Source organism: Anabrus simplex, chromosome 6 (assembly GCF_040414725.1).
Source record: "Anabrus simplex isolate iqAnaSimp1 chromosome 6, ASM4041472v1, whole genome shotgun sequence".
Lineage (NCBI taxonomy): Eukaryota > Metazoa > Arthropoda > Insecta > Orthoptera > Tettigoniidae > Anabrus > Anabrus simplex.
The window spans coordinates 308,344,816-308,365,453 of record NC_090270.1 but is presented as its reverse complement, the minus strand read 5'-3'; positions in this window follow the sequence as shown (position 1 = coordinate 308,365,453).

Below are 20,638 nucleotides of genomic sequence, written 5' to 3'. Positions count from 1 at the left end.
ACTTTAAGAGTGCTACGTACATTGAGGTGATCTCCTTCGGGGACCTGATGCAGAGGTCAGGGCTGGCTACGGCGTAGAGATTGCAGTAGAAGGTGAAACAGAACTATCACCTAACTGTGTGACCTTATCTACGTGTGGGAAAGGGAAGATTTCAACGTCTCCGTTAGCCACGTCATACAAATTCCAAATATCCAGCTACCTTGGAACCCCGATATATTCCTTTCCCTCAAAAGACAGGATGTTTACACCTTCCATTTGCGTTTCACTTATTGTTTACAACACTAGCAGACTATTTACAAACGGAATTACCCTTTTTGAACACTTCCTGTCTTTGTGCTTCGCAATATACCATTCTACTAAATATCACTATATTATTATCTTTCTTTCTTTCTTTCTTTCTTGGCCTTTGCCCACTCATATGCGTTCGGTGATAAATGTGTGGATTAAGCCCCGTTTAACGGTCAGATGCCTTTCCCGTCACCAACCCTATGTGCAGTAATATGTACTATACTGCGTGTTTCTGCGGTAGTTGGTAATGTTATGTGTTGAATGTAGATGAACGTGTGTATTAAGGCGATCCTAAAAACCCAGTCCCCGAGCCAGAAGAATTAATTATACATAGTGAACATCTTCTGCCAGTCGTGAATCGAACCCGAGGCGCTCTGAACTCTAGGCTAGTACGCTGACCATTCAGCTAAGGAGCAGGATTAATATCACTATCGTGTGAGTTACGATATTAGGGTACAATACATAAATTGCACAGTATGCCCAACCCTTTTCCCTATCCTGTACGGGGTCGGGTGTAAATTGAGATGAATCTTCGTATCGAGTTTTTATGACCGGATGCCCTTCCCGACGTCAACCTCATCAGAGGAGTTAATGAGGTGAAATGAATGACATGATATATGATAGAAGGGGGTGGGGGGAGGATGAAACCCGATGCCGGTACACAGCTTTCTCCTGTCGAATAGCACCAAGGGTTCTGCTTAAGGCGTAAAGTCTCCATCTGACGGATGAATCACAGTCATCGGCGTTATATGCCCTCACTCCATACGAACAATGCGGAGAGGTTCGGAATTTAATCCAGGCTTTTGGCACGCTATGTAGTGGTTAGAAATTGTATACCACCACCTCCCCTATCCTACCAGCCAACATTCTGATGGTCAACATTTTTCGACGAACGGGACTCGAACCGGCTAACCATGGTGTCAGAGCGTTTAGACTTCAACACCTTAAGGATCATGGCCGCCAGGCGGGCAAAATAAATTGCACATATTCTGAAATAATACTACCCTAGATATTGTACATATGCTACACGTTAATGTGGAGTAACAGGTCATTACAATGGTTAATACTTTGAAAATATGATGCAGTTGCTTAAAAATTGAGCGCATAGCATTGAAAGGGGTTCCCTGGCTGAAGCGGTAAAGGCGTGCTTGGTTCACCTGAAAGGACGTGGGCTCGGTTCTCCGTCAAGAAGAGAATAATTCAAGAAACGAGATTTCCATTTCCAGAGGTGCATATGGCCCTGAGGTTCACTCAGCCTAGACCAGAAAGATGAGTACCAAGTTAATTCTTGCGGGCAAAGGCGGCCGGGCGTAGAGCTGACCACTCTACTCCACCCGGTGCCGAGGTTACGGATAGTGGAAGCTTTCACCTTCCACCCCTCCAAGGGCCTTCATGGCCCGTACGGAAATGACTTTTGCATAGTATTGAATGTTTATGGCTTTTAATATTTATTATCTAAATATACGTCATATGTAGATGCAAACCCTTCGTCAACCCGCAGCAAACATTATACAGTAAAACTTGCTCAAAACCGGAATCGCAAGGGACCGAAAGCTTTTTCCGAATTAGACAAATTTGGGCATTACACAAAACATAGGGTTTTTGAGTTAAAACACCAATCACCACCACAGTTACACAAAACGTGATGCAGTATACAGATGTTTAAAATATTATTTAGAGTTTACGATTACCGGGAGAGTTGGCCGTGCGGACAGGGGCGCGCGGCTGTGAGCTTGCATCCGGGAGATAGTGGGTTCGAATCCCACTGTCAGCAGCCCCGAAGATGGTTTTTCGTGGTTTTCCATTTTTACACCAGGCAAATGCTGGGGCTGTACCTTAATTAAGGCCACGGCCGCTTCCTTCCAACTCCTAGGCCTTCCGTATTCCTTCGTCGCCATAAGACCTATCTGTGTCGGTGTGACTTAAAACCACTAGCCAAAAAAAAAAAAAAAAAAAAGGAGTCTACGAATGACACTCTGCTATCCATATTGATGTACGTAGTATTCCACTTCCGGAGGTGCACATGACCCTGAGGTTCACTTAGCCTACACCAAAAATGAATACCCGGTTGATTCCTGGGGGCAAAGGCGGCCGGGCGTAGAGCTAACCACTCTACCTCATCTCGGGCCGAGGTTACGGATAGTGGAAGCCTTTATTTTCCACCCTTCCAAGGGTCTTCATGGCCTGCACGGAGATGACTTCGGATGCACTGTAGTATACTGATATATTATTATTATTATTATTATTATTATTATTATTATTATTATTATTATTATTATTATTATTATTATTATTATTATTATTATTATTATTATTACATGCACCGTGATACACAGTATATCATTTTGGCACTATCACAAAACCCTATTTCAGAACCCTGAATATTCGCTCCTTGAACTTACTTCCATCATTAAACTCTATACAGTACTTCACAACACTAAGCTTTCTTCCATAGACCAAACAAGTTTCCTCTTCTTTCTAATCGTGTCTTTCTGAATGCAGTCCTGAGCTGAGTACATTACTTCAAGAAGGGTGGAAGAGTTAGATATAATGGCAAATTGCTGTACGTCACAACAGCATTGTGGCCCTGTCGGTGGGTTCGAATATTGTTTTGATCTTGATCTTTTTGCTCGTCTCCTTCCGTCTCCTCCTCTTTCTCCCTTTTAGAAAGACTGTAGCTGATTCGAAAATTTGGTGTGTCGTAAGTTGTTCATCACTTCGAATAAAGTTCTCTGCCTCGCAGGGAACGTTTCTTGCTTGACACAAATTGGATATTGCCGATGTGTTTTCAAGCACTTCATTCGATCCGCCATCCGTATTATCACTCTCTCCAAACACGAGTGTTAGTCTGTCCAAACAATGACACTGATCATACCAGCACCACAAGTGCACAAATATTGTACGTAGGACTACATCTGTTCCTAATATGATCCGCATTGTACAAAATTAAGAACATTATAACGCCATAAACTTCACTACGGCCGAGAAAATATTCCGTAGTAGACAAGTTTCCGCTTTATTCAAGTTTCGCTTTGAGCACATTTTACTGTAACTATAGGTTCAGTTGTTTCTGAGAAAAGTGACCCTTATACCTACTAGAAAACCAAAACCAAAAAACAAACCCTACGGCACTTAACGCCCTCGAAAGGGCCTTGTCCTGCCCAGCCCGAAGGCCTGCAGATTACGAGGGGCCGTGTGGTCAGCACGACACATCCTCTCGGCCGTTTTTCTGGGCTTTCGAGACCGGGGCCGCCATCTCACCGTCAACAGATCCTAAATTCTAATCACGTAGGCTGAGTGGACCTCGAAACAGCCCTCGAGAGAAAAATACCTGACCTGGCCGGGAATCGAACCCGGGGCCTCCGGACGAGAGGCAGGCGCGTTACCCTTACACTACGGGGCCGGACTTATACCTACTATGCGGTCATTAAATTAATTTATTTTAGTGACTGTACGTTACGTGGCCTTAAGGAGTGGAGCGCACTCCGTCGTTCAGCTGGAAGTGTAATCTGGGTCATTTCTAAAAATCGGATTTACTCTTATATGCAAAAGCTGATCTTTGTTCTTGCTTTGCACAGTTCTGAAAACAGTCAGGAAGTGTATTTTAAGCTGCAATTAATGGGATAACGAGGTTTAATAGTGCATATATTTACCTGCAATCAGCGCTGTAATCTCAAAATTCTCACAGGGTATACTCTGAAGTCAGGGCATGACAAATCCCGGGTGCCAGGTAACCCGGGTGTTTAAAATTAGTGGGTTACACCTAATTACAACAAACCTCCATAAATTTGGCATAAATAAGTCGTGTAGAAGACATTTTATGATGACAAAGAAGAAATCCATATTGTAAAGCATTAATTTGAAAATCTTAATTTTCTTACACAGTAGTTTTCTACTGGAACTACGTCCACGGTGCCTCTTTTGACATCCGCTCACACTTTTGCTTACGTAAACGAATGATATCCACGAAATTTCACTGTAATTTTTACCCCCAATGGAAGATAATAATTGGTTTTACTCAAAAAATGTGTAAAATCTCCGGTTAATTAAGAAATAGTACGAAATATTTTACTTACTGGATACATACTTTACTACCTTACAACTATTTTTTCTTCTACATCGTAGCGCTTCCGTATGTGTTTTGTTTGTCTAACACTTTTGTGTGTGATGTCTTTGCTCACTGAAGTTGTTTGAATTAATTAGGCGTCGTTTTCTTCATGTTGCTCATTCGTTTTGTGCCCTAAACGATTCATTAACTGATATTGGTCCAGGGATCATTCTGTTTCGCTGTTTGAACTGCCCGCGCTAGTCATATGGACAAAGATTATGAGAATTCACAGACATAGCACATTCGTCGGTGCTAGCCCTGGACCTCAAGAAAGAAACAAAAGACGGCGCGAGCAGCGAAATGCAACATAAGGCAGTCCTGTCTACAGCCCGTAAATATGTATAGATATTTCTCTAGTAACGACGGTATTTCTTAATTTATGGCAGATTTTACTCTTTGAGTAAAAGCAATTATTATCTTCTGTTAGGCACAAAAATCACAGTGAAATTTTTTGGATACGATTCGTCCACATAACCCGCACTTTTCACTGGAACAAAGTCTTGAATTGGTATATGTTGCAGTACGATGATTTTGCAGCCACGTTTTCCTGTAATTCTCAGGCTTCAGTCGGTCAACTGGTGAGGCATTTGAATGTATGAAGATAAAAGCTGGAGACGTAAGCGTCGACCAGTGATAACCTTACATAAGTGGTGGCTGATAATGTTGTTGATGTTTACAATTACGAGCGTAGCTGGAGAGTTAAAACTGACTGAGAGAATGAAAAAATTAAAAAGAAAAGATACCAAAGTATAAGGTATGTGCAATAAATCTCAAGGCATACTCTGAGTGGATTTAACCAGAGGGCATACAGCGTATACCCGCGCATATCCTCGACTGTAGCCCTGTCTACAGTGGACTTAAAGGCTTAAATATGGACTTTAAAACTATATTGTGCATATAGTTTCATGATAATTGCACATATGTGTACAGGTCTTGTAACAGTCGTAATAAAATAATTATGTTATTACAGTTGAGAACATAATTTGGAACAGAACTGCCTTTAAAAATTACAGTAAATAGGTATACTGTCCTTCGAAGGAAAGGCCGCAAGTGATCACGACATATGCTGATTTCTGTAATGAGCGCATTGATATATCGGTAATTCTGTGGTGGGCTGTACAGGTAATAATCAGCTGAGTAGTTCTTGGCATTACTTTACATCAGGGCTTCTCAAACGCTCAAAAACTCACGCGTGCAAACCGAGGCGCAGAGGTTCTTTGCACCGTGCAACGGCCCGACTCGGATCGGTTCGAACCAGCGTTTTGTCTCGGGGCGACTCGGCTAAGCTCGGCTCAACTCTTCTCGGATGGTGGAACGCTGCAGAGCAAGTGAGGAAGGGAGAGACAGGTGGAGCGAGCGAGCGAGACAGACGTAGGGGAAGAGAGACGCAGCGCTATTGTTAAATATCCTGGAGTGGGGGGTCTGCACTCTGGTCAACCTAGCGAAGTCGTCTTTTGCATCTTGCGCCGTGTAATGCACCGGTGCGTGTGCACTCTTGAGACGCTCTGCTTTAGATTTAAAACTCGTAGAGACTTGCTTGTAGTGATCAGAGCTTTAAAAGAACATATTTTTTATTTACTAGTGGTTTAATGTCGCACTAATACACTGAAAGTTTTCGGCGACGTAAGGATAGGATTGGGATGAATGCTACCATGACTTTAATTAAGATAGGGCCCTAGCATTTACCTAGTGTAAAAATGAGAAACCACGGAAAACCGTCTTCAGGGCTGCCGATGGTGGGATTTGAACCCGGCATCTCCCGAATGTAGGCGTATAGCTACACGGCCCTAACCGTACGGCCACTCTCTCAGTAAGAACAGTTTTTGCCATATCGGATTTGTGATCAAGTCCACAATTTGAAAATTATATGTATTAGTTTTAAGAACTCAAAACAGGTGCATTTTGTCCTTTGATGACGAGTTTTTTAACCTTTAAATTGTCGGGAAACTCTACTTTTCTTAAAGTGACAATCTGTTTCTTCACGTAACATCAAGAGACCAATTCCTTGGTCTGGAGATTCATGTAGTGCCTGGAGGGAAGGTGGTGGGGGAGTGTTCTTGGTTCGAACTCTGACATTATCTTAGAATCGTGAGGTAAATTGGGTGGTTAGCTGATATTCAGAAAGTAGCTGACTCTCTCAAGCAAATTGAATAATACCAAGTCCGCATAAAGGATAGCCATCGTTCTTTCCGCCGAGAGTGCGTGAAGAATATAGCGTCATGGGTTTTGTTAACAACAACAACAACAACAACAACAAGAACGGATCGTTTGTATTTATTTCACTTGATTGATATATTACGGTATATGGAAAAAAATCACTTTGAAAATTGTATTTTGCATTTCTTTGCCGTCATTACGTACGTTGATGAATTTTATCTGGGTCGTAGGGAAATTTATAGTCGTACTTGCTGGATTTCATCACAGTCCTGCCCTGGTGATGCAGTGAAAAGTATTCCTTCTTATTATTGTTCAAGCTGAAGCCCTGTCTTATTATGGCAGGGCGCCAGTGCAATGCTTATTCGAGCATTTATAATGGAAATAAAACACTTTAAGAAGAGATAAGTGTCCGTACGTGGAATTGCCTTCATCAGAAATGTATCTGTCCGGTGTGAAGAATACCCGAATAGGGTAGAAGCCCTGAGCTTGGCGTGTAGTCGTAGCTTCCATGTTCGGAGGCTTATCTGTCACATTTTATCGCAATACCATAGTGAGTGCTGGAATAAACATTAAGGTGATTTATTTCTTGAATCTTTCTGCTCAAAGTGACATTTTGCACACATTGCATTGTAGGCCTTCCCCTCGAGCAGAATTAGCAATGAGACACTCAAATCTGAGATCTGGAGTGAACGTTTCCGAAAGTAAGGTGTAGGTCTACCGATCGATGTTTTTGGTTTCCGTCTTAAAAATATTTTAAAATAATTTTAGGCTATTAAACATGAGCTTTGGAAAGTATGAATGCATATTCACTATTAGTGCTATCTATTTATTGCATGACAAAGAAATTACAGCAATGCACAGGTCTTGAATAAAAACTACGGTAATTTACATATGAATTCTCTAGATTCAAAACCCTCTAAAGACAATTTTTTTAAATTGAGATAAGCATAACAGTAGATTTCCAAGGATGGGTTCGATCGGTTGGTGAACCTCTGAGTCTCAAATCACTGTTAAATTCAAAATTCTCTATATCCACCACCAGTTACGTTCAAAAGCCTCTATGTGTATCAACCAATGAGAAATTCCAGATATATTGAGGAATAAGAATGACGTCAATTGTTTAGCAATGCAGCCAACTCTTGCGATCTTCTCTTAACCTCAGATGTTCGTATACTAATGGACCCGAATGAAGACAAAACAATATGATGGTCAGAGGGTAATTTGAACCTATTAACGGGGCTTTTTATTAAAGTAAAAGGCTTAATCACTGGAGAAATTACAAATTGTCCGTTATTTCTTCCTCGGACAGAAGAATTCTAAAGCAGTATGTTGGCAATATGCGTTACTCTGATAGTAGGTGGCTTCCTAGCGCATTAAGGAGAAAGCGATTTGTTGTCCATTTCCTTGGCATCATTTATTGAAAAATGAGGGACGAAACTCTTCTTGTTGCTAAAGCAACTCCAGGAAGGGGGTGAAAAAGTTTGCGCTAGGTGGATACTTGGAAAAGGTCTAGGGAAAAGCGAGAAGGGTGAGTATTGTTTAGCGATTAAAGTATTATTAATGTGCTTATAGTTACATTGTTAACTGTGATTTAGAAGTTTGTTTTCATGATTACTAGGCCAAGAATGCAAAATAGTTGTATAAAATTTGATTCAGGGATCTTATATTATTAACATTATTTTCGTGATAAGAGCTTAAGTAAGTGAATTCGTTTCAAAATGCTCCATATCCAGTAATATTCATGATTATGAGTTTCAAAATCCCCTATGTTAGTATTTGAGATTCAAAACCCTCTACGTTCATATTTAACACTGATTTTACTGCATATTAATATCTCTTATTGTACTTTAAATAACATAATTGATTCTGGATCCTTTTTGCATGTTTAGATAACATAAATTGTTCAGTACCATTTCAGTAATAACCTTTCAAAGAAAAACACACTTCCTGAACAGTTTTTGGAAGTGGATATAGAGGATTTTTAATCTAGAGGATTCATATACAGTACAAATAGAATAGCAACAACAACCAAGTGTTGAAATGTGGTAATTTAGAGAAAAGCAAAGTTAACTGTTTACAAAAGTAAGAAAATATAACAATAAATAAAGTAGCCAGTGATGATATCCACATCTAGAGATTAAGGCCAGTCCAGTTGATGAATGGATTACTCTTCTCTCCCAGTTATGGATGACCAGCGTCTGCGGACAGAGTATCCATTTGTTTAATCATTACTAATTCATGCACTTTGTTGTTTGGATATGTGTACTACTTGAAATTACACATAAACTTACAAAATGTAACAAATTTAATTAGATATTATTAACAAATACATCACAGTTGGGAAATATCCCGGTGGCAAGTATGATAATAAATTAAAGTTAAAACATAATTACTCAACAACAACAACAACGACATCAACAACAAGAGTACGAAAAGCAATTCCATGGAAAGAAAATATTACGAGAGATACTACTAGTTTAACATTCCAAATCCAGCAGCAGCAGCAGCATATACAAATTCACACACAACTTAAGTATGTCCAGTGCTTAACACTACGGCGTACATTACTATAGGTTGAACTTAGTTCTAGCTTAACATTAGGCCTACAACACCGTCATATACAAATTCACACGTACGTTAAATAATTCAGATGCCTTAATACTACAATTTATAGTGGGTTGAGCATTTACAAAGGGTGAAGAAATCATTTGAAAATCATTCTTGGACGTATCTGCACAAAGCGAGAAGTGCTTTAGCCTCATCCTTGAGATCGTTAGGAAAGAAGTGCACTGCGAGTCTTCTAACGGACATTTTAGGAAAGCTGATATCGCAGTAAACCCGTGCATCGTAAAAGCTGTTGTATTAGATCCATCAACATCAGGCATCTGAGGTCAACCAGGAGAAGAAGTCCATGTACGATCCCTGTCTACCATACCTGTTTGATCACTGGCTTGTTCCATAGAACTCTTTTGCATTATAAGACTACTGTTTGGAAGGAAGGGTACTGTGCCACTGTTGACCTAGAAACATATGAAAAGACTCGAACTGTCTTTTGTCTTTAAAAAATTGAAATGGCTTATTTTTTGTGCCGGGAGAGTCCGTGGACATGTTCGACTCGCCAGGTGCAGGTCTTTCGATTTGACACCCGTAGGCGACCTGCGCGTCATGATGATGATGATGATGATAATAATAATAATAATAATAATAATGATGATGTTGATGAAACGATGATGAGGACGACACATACACCCAGCCCCCGTTCCAGAGAAATTAAACAATGATGGTTAAAATTCCCGACCCTGCAGGGAATCGAACCTGGGACCCTTGTGACCAAAGGCTAGCACATTAACCATTTAGCCGTGGAGCCGGACTTTGTCTAAATGACGTCGCCTTAAAAATGATTAAAGATTCACTAAAATTTCTCCATCAACATTATTGTTTTTCACAGGATAGAGAGACAGTTCCTGCGTCATTATATTGAACAATGCAAGAAATCGTGATCCTTTTTTCAGGACACCTGTGGTCACTTGCTATTTGTAAGCTGATATCTCCCTTGGAAAATAAATAAATACATAAACAACTTAGACCTTTGAGATACTTCCTAGACTTTAAGTAAGCTATGGAGTCTTAAGTTACCACCTCATATGCCCTTACTACTAGCTCCACGCATCTTCTTTATTTTCACTTTCCTTAGATTTATTTTCCCTACATTCCTCTGATAATATTAAATAATTTTGCTCCTTTCCATGGTTTCTTCAGCTTTCCGTTTAATAACTTTACAAGAGGGTAAAGTTCAAGTTAATTTCCAGTGATGCCTATCACTTTCCTATGGGACTTCTAGTCCGGTACTTTCTACTTACACGTGTCCCACATGCACTAATGATGAATGGGATGCCTAATCGGTGGTTTACAAAGAAGCGCTCCGGAGTGCTCTATTTCCGATGTGAAGCAAATAGGAATCATATTACTACACACGTTCTGTAACAGTGTGAATTTGTAATCACGCTAAAGATGCAGAAAATGAAGTTAAGAACATATTAATTTATACACGTACAGACAATCCACTCTACCAAAAATTTACTTGTATTTGCCTTGAACGATCCAGTTGCAACTCTCTTCGGCGAAATACTTGTATAGAAGGGAGACAGCTATTTGGAAACTCCTCTGCATACTGTCAGCGAGCTTCGGTTGCATTCCGACAAGACCCTCCATAGATTAAAATTATGTCTGTATATTCGTCGTTGCTGATATGTTGACAGCTCGTGTGCCAAATACCGGCCTACGACTTAGCGTTCGAAAACGAGGCTTACTAACGTAAGGGAACACATTTAACGGATAGCGCTGAGGAACATGCAGCGAGCTGCCATACGGCTGCTAACTAACCTGCAGGCAGTTATACCCCTGTAAATGCTAGGCATCCCATTCATCATTAGTGCGTGCGGGACACTTATAACTAGAAACTACGGCGCTGGCGGGCCACGTGGTATTTTACCTCTGATTTTTCTTGCAAGACTGCAAAGAAACAAAGAATGAGCCAGTCAAGGATAGGGAGAGTAGCGTTAGTGATGTCGTCAAAAGGTCCTTTATGCTTTCTTAAGGGGCTGTGTGTATTATACTGTAGAGTCTGCTCACATGTCTTGGAGTCACATGCTGATGAGTTGGAGTGCTCATTTGTGTGACCTGGCGTTAGATCTTGCTTGTCCAGTCCTTATTCTGTAAGCCAATACGAGTATGCTGATCTTTAAATGTATATCTATAACATAAAATGTAGCAATTAACAACTTTCAGAATTGCAACAAACGGACCTAAAGCACTTCTTCATAGTCTGTATATCACGATTGCTACAAGTGAAGGTAGAGAATTTCTTTCTTTTTTTAGAATTTGCATTACGTTGCAACGACGCACATAGGTATTTTAGTGACGATGGGATAGAAAAGGCCTAGGAGTGGGAAGGAAGCGGCCGTGGCCTTTATTAAGGTCTAGCCCCAGCATTTGCCTTGTGAGAAAATGGGAAACCACGGAAAACCGAGAATTTCCAGAGAATCTTGTACGGGCATAGAGAGTTTGTTTAAATACAATGATTGGTATATTTTGAACGAGTCTTCCGAGCAGCAGGCCCTGACCTTCTGAACCCAACTTGGCAGTTTCGATCGTGGCACAGTCCGGTGGTATCTGAAGGTGCTCATGCACGTCAAGCTCGTGTCGGTACATTTATTGGCACGTAAAACAACTCCTACGGGACAAAATTGCGGCACCTCGGCGTCTCCGTAAACGTAGTTAGTGGAACGTAAAAAGCAGTATTATTTATTTTTAGGGTCTGTTAATTATTGCTGTAATTACTACAATATCAGTCCGAAGAGGTTATGATTTGAAGACTTTTTTTAAATATTGCAAACATTTTTTAACCAAGAATTTTTGGGGAAAATGTGTGAACTATTTTTTTACTGTATTTATCTTACAGCAAATTCCACTGGTATTTCTATTTACAGTGGGATATTAGTGCACAAGAGAAGTGTCATATGATTTTCTCCACAAGTGTCTTAGTATAGTGTACCCAAAATCGAAAAGAAAAAAAAAAGCAGTCTGAGAAAATTAAGTTATATTTTTGACTGAATTGCCTTACCTCAGTGACAAGTTAGAAAATGTCTGCTCCATATACAAGATTACTGCTAAAGGGCCCATTGTGTTTATAATTTGACTCGTTTATGTTATATATTACACTAAGATTGATCTCCTATGGGACATAAGTATGCACTTCGTTCTCGTCAGTGGAAATTGCATGGAAATATGTAGCCCGTTCTACAGCTCTCGATTCTTCCAAACTACATAGGCTACATTATTTCTTATAGCTTGGCTAGGGTAATTTTGTAAACTGTCTGTCTGTCTGTCTGTCTGTCTGTCTGTCTGTCTGTCTGTCTGTCTGTCTGTCTGTCTGTCTGTCTGTCTGTCTGTCTGTCTGTCTGTCTGTCTGTCTGTCTGTCTGTCTGTCTGTCTGTCTGTCTGTTTGCTTCTCCAATACCCATCCCATCAAATAGCTCCTTTTTGATAGATCTTTCCTCAATTTACGGAGCCTTGCACCAATGCACTTCTGTACGTGACCAATACACTAACTTCTCCAGTGCCTGTATGACCGTCTTGAAGATTGCCTATTTCCTTCAGTAAGAGGAGAGTGTATTCAGAAACCTAGCTCTCATAGTCTACTAGTGAGAGGAATGTGTATACTCCTCTGAAAAATTGGGCGTGTATTTTGATCATAACAAAGTCCATTAATCGGTCATAAAACACTTATTTTGTGAAATAATATAAGATTTTCTAATTCATCATGTCTTATAGATAGTCTATATATATACTAGCTGATGTACCCGTGCTTCCCTACGGAGTTCTACATTGTATACAGAATTCTAGGTTAGGTAGTGGACACGTTGTGAGTAAGATGTATTAAATTGCATAGCTCTTAACGTTATGCTAGAAACATGACGAAGAAGTCGCCAAACGTCTCCTTTTTATGTGAAGACTCGATCAGGGAATTTTCATTATAATGGCAGACACTCACTCTCCACCAGCCTTTTTACATCCTCAGTGGTTACAGCCTTAGTGGTTTTCCCAACTGAAATCAGCGTAGGCCATTAGATTGACGCCAGTAGAATGTCACGATTAAAAGCAATACTATCATATGAAATATTCGACCAAATGGAAAACCACACATTTTCTCACTTTTGACGAACGGTAGTACCCTGCCGATCCAACAGTCCAAAGTTCCAGAGCTGGAATGAGCAGGCCGCAGACGGCCGTGAGCCGTGAACACTCTTTCATTATTGGGGGCGAGAGGGGCACGATGAGTGAAGAGTCCCGGGGCAAAAGCTATGCTCTTCTACTCTCTCTTTCCTAGGAGTACCCTATGAGTTGGAAAATCTCCATTCACTGCACTGGCGGGGGGAAAATGTATCTGACTTGGAGGCAAATTTTTCCTCCAAGCCAGAGGAGAAACCCCCTCTTGGCTGCTAATTTGGAATAAAGTGGAGGTAAATTTATTAAAAGTGAAGAGGAAGAATCTTTTCTTAAGAAACGGCTCATTTCAGGGTTGGATTTTCAGTTATTTATTGAACTGTGGGGTTATTATTTGGAATAGGCCGAAATTGTAATTCTAGACCAGGTCATAAGTGAGCCTCTGCCATTATTTCGTTGATTGTGCACACTGATCAATCCAATCAGCGCGTCAGAGTAGGGATCGAATAGCAGGAATACTATGATGAACCAGCGCGTTACGTACCAGCAGTATTAGAAAATGTATGAACCAGAGGAATGGTATGCTAGAGAAGAAAGTTATCTAACACCCCTGCTATTTCCCGCCAATGCTCAGGCAGGCTGTTATAGTCGGTACGCAACAATAATCCCATCTATCGGAGATGAGTGGCTGCATAAGAGACAAAGAACATCACAACAAACAATGGCCAACGTAATGTTATTGTTGATCAAGTTTGAGCTTTCGATATTGTAGGCCTTCAGATTTAGTTTTCTTCCGACTCTCAAATACCATTCTTATCATAGTCGGTACGGTAAAACTGTATAAAACATAAACGATCGAAATTGTATTCTCTATAAATTTTGTTATGTAGTACTTTGCGATAGGACCAATAACATAAATTTTAGGCGCCTTCCCCTAAACTACCATTTTATCCAAGGTGAATAAAATTTTTTATAGCTTAGACTGCAGTTTCTTATTGCGCGACTCTGTATGCCGATTTTCATTAAATTCTCTTTACCCATTTTCTCGTGGGTTGGCGTTGATATGGACTTAACAACAAAAATATAAATTTACAATTTACAAAAAACAATTATCGGTACGGTAAAAATATATAAGATATAAATGTATGTATGTATGTATCTATGTATGTATGTATGTATGTATATATGTATGTTCAGTCCTCAGCCCTAAGGCTGGTTGGATCCTCAACAGCTCTGCCATCAGCTGCCATAGATGGCTTAGGCATCACTCAAGAGGCGTACTAGGGAAATGAGGAAAGAGGTAGTTTCCAGTTGCTTTCCTCACAGAGCCAGAATTTGTTATTAAATATCAGTCTGCCAAGCCCACTGAAATGCATGCATCAACCGACCCTATGAGCAACATTTTCACACCATTCATAGCAGGGACTGGCTGCATAAGGAATGGCATTACTAGCATCGCTCATACCTCAATCACTTTCAGGTTGTCAAAGTCATGGATAAGACAGAGACAGATGAATGAAAGTAAAAAAAAAAAAATGCTCTAGCCTATACCAGAAGACATAGTGCACTGTAAACACTAGGTCCCACTAGCGAAGGGAATTCAATGTTAAGCCTTCCCCTAAACTACCATTTCACTCAGCGTGAATAAAATGATTTATAGCCTAGATTGTAGTGGTTCATTCCCCGACTTTACATACCGATTTTCATTAAATTATCATCAGCCGTTTTCTCGTGATGCGTGTACATACATACAGACAGACACAAATAACGGGAAAGTAAAAAGTGCATTTCCTTGTTACTGTGGACACTACCGATGCAGAATTACCATACTTATTAAATTCTGAGCGATGTACAGACAAAACTCTTATTTTATATATACAGATATTGGAATCCATGGACTCCAAATATTGTGAGGACGCGGCGTAGCATGTAGTCTGGTCCTCTCCATTCGTTGCTTCTCATTACTTCTGTTACATACAAGCCTTCAGAGGTCTGCTGGTCTTTTGGCCGTTTTTCTTCCAGGGCAGCTATAGATAGATGCGGCAGTGTCAGCAAGTCAAAAAGTGAGGGTTTTTTTATCTTCTAAGAATAAAGGTTTATTTGTTAAAATGTATGCCAGTCGGTTCTCTGTAAATTCTGAGAGCTGAATGATTCCCTTTAGGTATCTGGCCTTTACATTTTCAAGTCTTCTTAAGTTTGTCATGGTTAGCGTGTGCAATATTAGGTGTACCCCGTGCGTAGCAACTGGAACAATTTTAAGCTTGCATAATGCCATGATAGTGTCTACTGAGAAGTTGGGTGGTTTGGGGATCTGGCATATTGCTTCAGTTGCTGCTCCCACTTTTTTCCTTTATGTGCAGAGAATGTGTTGCGCATTTGGTTTGTAGTGTAGTACCTAGGTATTTCAATGATGTCACGATCTCAAGTGGGGCATATCCATTTCTGAATACATCATTCTTTGCTAGTTTTCCTCCCCTTCTGAATTTCATTATGTGTGTTTTGGCACTGTTAATGCATAGTGAGTTCTTGTCGGCCCATGCGTTGAGGTTGTTGAATGCATTTTGGATGTCAGTAGGGTTTCTGGATATCAGAGCCATATCATATGCGTATATTATACGTTTAACCTCTACAGACTCTAGAACATTTATGATACCAGCTAATAGATGATAAAAACTTCAAAACGCTAAAATCCCATTTTCAAATTTTTCGCCGCATACGATCAAGTACTTAGTGCTAATGAAAGGGATGTAATAATCGTAAAGTAACCTTTTATCCTTTTCCATCTGATGTACTGTACATACAGCTCGTGACGAGAATAACAAAGCGGTTTAGATGTGCATGGCCAAGATCTGTTTCCATTCGAATGGCAACATCAACATTTATAACCCTTTGTTTTCCTGTTTGTGGCTTCTGCATCTGCTCACATTTTCCAAAACATTTTCGGGTATGTTGTACACTTGTTCAGATACCTCCTACCACTTCTGCCGGCAAAGGGAGGTCACAGGTCCTTGGACTAGACAGTGATGCGAAGGAACTCTCCTTTTCGAGAATGTTCCAGATCATATTGAAGGGTTTCGATCTTTTATTAGTGAGATTAGTGTCATGGGGTTGCGCTGACTGTGCTCCTGGGTATGGAATGTACTGCGGTGACTTAAATCATCTTTATAGCAAGACGATGGACTCTTTTGCCGTACGAGTTAATTCAGTTATGGAAAGCTCAAGTGACATTAGAACACATACAGGGAAGCGCGGAAGTTCAGAATAGATGCCAAGTACAGCAAGTAGAGGTCAAGTATAGCACTGCACATGGCTGCATATGTAAAACTTTACTCTCTTCAAGCGCTTTTATTCACTAATTCATGCAAATTAATTAATACAGCTCGGCGCGGCTCCTTCAGTGTTTGGTTTTGCATCTTTTGACTTACGAACAATACTGTCATTTGCCGATAGGAGTGCCTCAGATGGTTGAGGCACTGATCTTCTAACCTCAACTTGGCAGGTTCGATCCTAGCGCAGTCCAGTGGTATTTTCAGGTGCTCAAATATATCAGCCTCGTGTCGGTAAATTTATTGGCACGTGAAAGAACTGCTGGCACCTCGGCGTCTCCGAAAACCGCCCAAAATAATTAATGGGATGTAAAATCATCATTTTTATTATTAGTGATTACATCTTTCCATATAGGGTTGGAGCCAGGAAGGGCATCCGGCCGTAAAACAGGGACAAATCCACATGTGCAACACCGTTCGCACCGGCGTAGAAGTTGATGATATCGTGACATTTTGCGAAGGAAGGAAATTTTTTGCTCTTATTCGCACCACAACTATCTCGTTATTTCCCTTTCCGCCGTATACTTGTGGAACTCACTTACTAAAATCAAACGAAATCCTACACGCTGTTCTATCACGTCGGTGTCCAGACCTATACTAATGGTTAGCGGCACGGCACGGCTTTTTTAGTACCTCAAGGTGGCGGTGTTATTACATCACTGGATGATGATATACCGTTTTCAGACTTTTCTTTTCTTTTCCATTCTTATTGTTACGTGCCCAAGTGACCTTGTCACAGCCCTTTCAGTATTACCTGAGAGGGATGACTAAGCGAACTCGGGGAACGTCTCAGCCCGCCCGAGGGCATGCCGCGGCTTTTTCTCTAGTTTCTACACGTGATTTCTGGAAAGTTACATCTCCAGCCGAACCCTGAATATTCTAGCGGCCCATCATCGAGGTATAAATACAAGGCCACTGCGAGCGAGTTGTGGTGTCGGAGAGTCCATTGAGTAGGTGAGCTTGAGACGACGTGCAGAACGGAAGACTGTGTATACTACCTGAGAGTACTGTGTGTTAGTGTATTTTTGTAAACTGAGGATCGCCGTGAGTAAGCGACGGAAGCCGCTAACATGAGTATGAGGGTAAATGAACCTGCGTTTATATTCACTGATATGAGTATCGTCCTGCTGTTGAATACTGTTTAGCTGTTTAGTTGCTCACTGCATGTGACTGTGTGAAATACTGGACTGTCTCTGGAGTCGAACCAAGGAATAATCATCGTGTGTTGTGTAGCCTGTAGCTCTGTGTTCAAGTTCAGTGGTCTACACACAGCTGCTCTATGAGTTGACTAGAGGAGTAAAATAAAGGATTACCCACCCCAGGTAATAGCAAGAGGCCAGGCCGCCTACTGTGCCATAAGGAAGAGAGACTTTTAAATTGATAGCAGTTAGTAAGTGTGGCCATTCTTGGTTGATTAGAATTATGTGTGGGTACATTTATTGGGTCATTCTGAAATAAATAAAAGTAACAACATACAGGGAGTTTTATTCATAATATTATATACGTGGTCCTTCCTGCTTCCAATGAGATTGTGAACACTGTTGTTGCACGTATTGTCCATAAATTATCTTAATTTTAAAACTTTCGTGTTATTAAACACTCGCCGGTCTAAGTATGGCTCCGAAACTATATACTTACAGTACTCTACTTTTAAAAAAACTTCTAGAACCTGCGTGTTGGCGCTCTCCCCCCTCCCCCCCCCCCCACCACCACCACACACACAGAGTTTAGTAGTAACTTTCCCAATAAGTGCGGGATGTTTCGGGGAGCGTTGAAAAGTGCTCCCGGCACCAGGCAGCACCCGATGACCTAACACAGTCTGGTGAAGTCAGCTCCCTGCCGCATGTGCTTTAATTAACTCAAATTTAGCCAATTCAGCACAGAGACATGCACGCTACATACGTGGGTGGTATCCAGCTTCACCGCGGGCTCTTCAAGTCCTAACTCCTCGACAGGAAGGCCGGCTAACGTTGTATATTAGTTTATAGTTCATACAGAGATGCCAACTACTATGGATGGATTTTTCGTAGTTTCTACGGTTTTCTCAAATATACTACGTCAAAACGGAGGTAAAGAAAAGCAAAGTCACCTCCGTACAGGCCATGAAGGCCCTTGGAGGAGTGGAAGGTAAAGGTTTCCACCATGGTTAACCTCGGCACGTGATGGGGTAGAGTGATTAGCTCTATGCCCGGCCGTCTTTGCCCCCAGGAATTAACCTGTTACTCATTTTTGGTGTAGGCTGAGTGAACCTCAGGGCCATGTGCACCTTCGGAAGTGGATATCTCGTTTCGTATATTTTACGACTTCCTGACAGGTATTCGAACCACGTCCTTCCGGGTGAACCACGCACGCCTTTACCGCCTCGGCCAGGCAGCCCCTAAAACGGAGGTGGCATTGTTTATTACTCGGATTAGGCAGATTATAACCTAAAGAAGTAAAAAAATACGCAAGGAAATATGCCCTGAAAACCAGCTAAATATGCCCTAAAAAACTGTAAAATATGACTTAAACATTTTAGGTTTAGGTAGCAAGTATCAGAGTATTTCCAACATTAAACGTGTCAACACGTGATAAATGATAATACAGCAGACACATTTAATCACGCAAACTGACACAACTACAGTAGGAACATTAAAACTTCACATTGATTATTAAAGTCTTGAGGGCAGTTCTCATTCTGTTTCCTTTAATATTCTCTCTCTGCCAGTATGCAAGTTTCAGCGTAATTCTACATTCCTACCTTCTGCTGCCGCTTCATTTTTTTTGACTACTGAGCCGCTGCCTTCGCTACGTACTGCCTTGCTTCACTGATGCAACTTCTACCCATGGACTAGCTACTTTCCGGCAATGCACTCGGGACACAGCAGTAGTCCCATCTATCGAAGATGAGTGGCAGCTCAAGAAAAAAATCACATCACGACAAAGATCAATATAACGTTATTCTTTTTTTTTTTTTGCTAATTGCTTTACGTCGCACCGACACAGATAGGTCTTATGGTGACGATGGGACAGGGAAGGTCTAGGAGTGGGAAGGAAGCGGCCGTGGCCTTAATAAGGTACAGGCCCAACATTTGCCTGGTGTGAAAATGGGGAAACCACGGAAAACCATTTTCAGGGCTGCCGACAGTGGGATTCGAACCTACTATCTCCCGAATACTGGATACTGGCCGCACTTAAGCGACTGCAGCTATCGAGCTCGGTACCCTATTCTTGATCAGTTTTATGAGCTTTCGATGTTGTAGCCCTTCACATTTCGTTTTCTTCCGTCTCTGTGCTATTAGGGCACCTGATGTAAAGAGTGTCCTCCTTTCTTTATGAATCTCTCTTTTGTCTTATTTTTCAAGCGACCGCTCTTTTGCAGTTTTTTCCCATTTTTATAGTCATCTTGACAATTTTCCATGTCGATATGGATCGTTGACCACGCGGTTATACACCGTAAAACAATCATGACAAAAATCAACGTAGATATGAACTAAGCAACAGAAGTCTAAATTCATGAATTCTAATATCATAGTCGATATGGTAAAACTGTGTAAGACATAATTGATCAGAACTTGTATTTCCTATAACGTTTGTTATGTAATACTTTTTGATAGGACCAATAACATAGGTATTTAAAAAATCAGGCCTCTTCCCTTAAACTAACATTTCATCCAGCGTGAACAAAATTATTTATAGCCTAGACTGCAGTACCTTATTCCCGGACTTTACTTCCGATTTTCTTTAAATTCTGTTCACCATTCTCTCGTTGCTAGGCGTTGGTATGGACCTGGCAACAAAAATCGAAATTCAAGAATGTCTCTATTATCACAGCTGGTACGGTAAACATTTACAACATAAAAATGATCTGAGATTTAATTTTAGCCTATATAACTTTATTTATGCAGTATTTACACTAATAACATAAAACATTTGAGAATTACATTTTAGGCCTTCCCCTAAACTACCATTTCACTCAGCGTAAATACATTTATTTATAGCCTAGATTTTAGTACCTCATTCCCCGACTTTAGATACCGATTTTCATTAAATT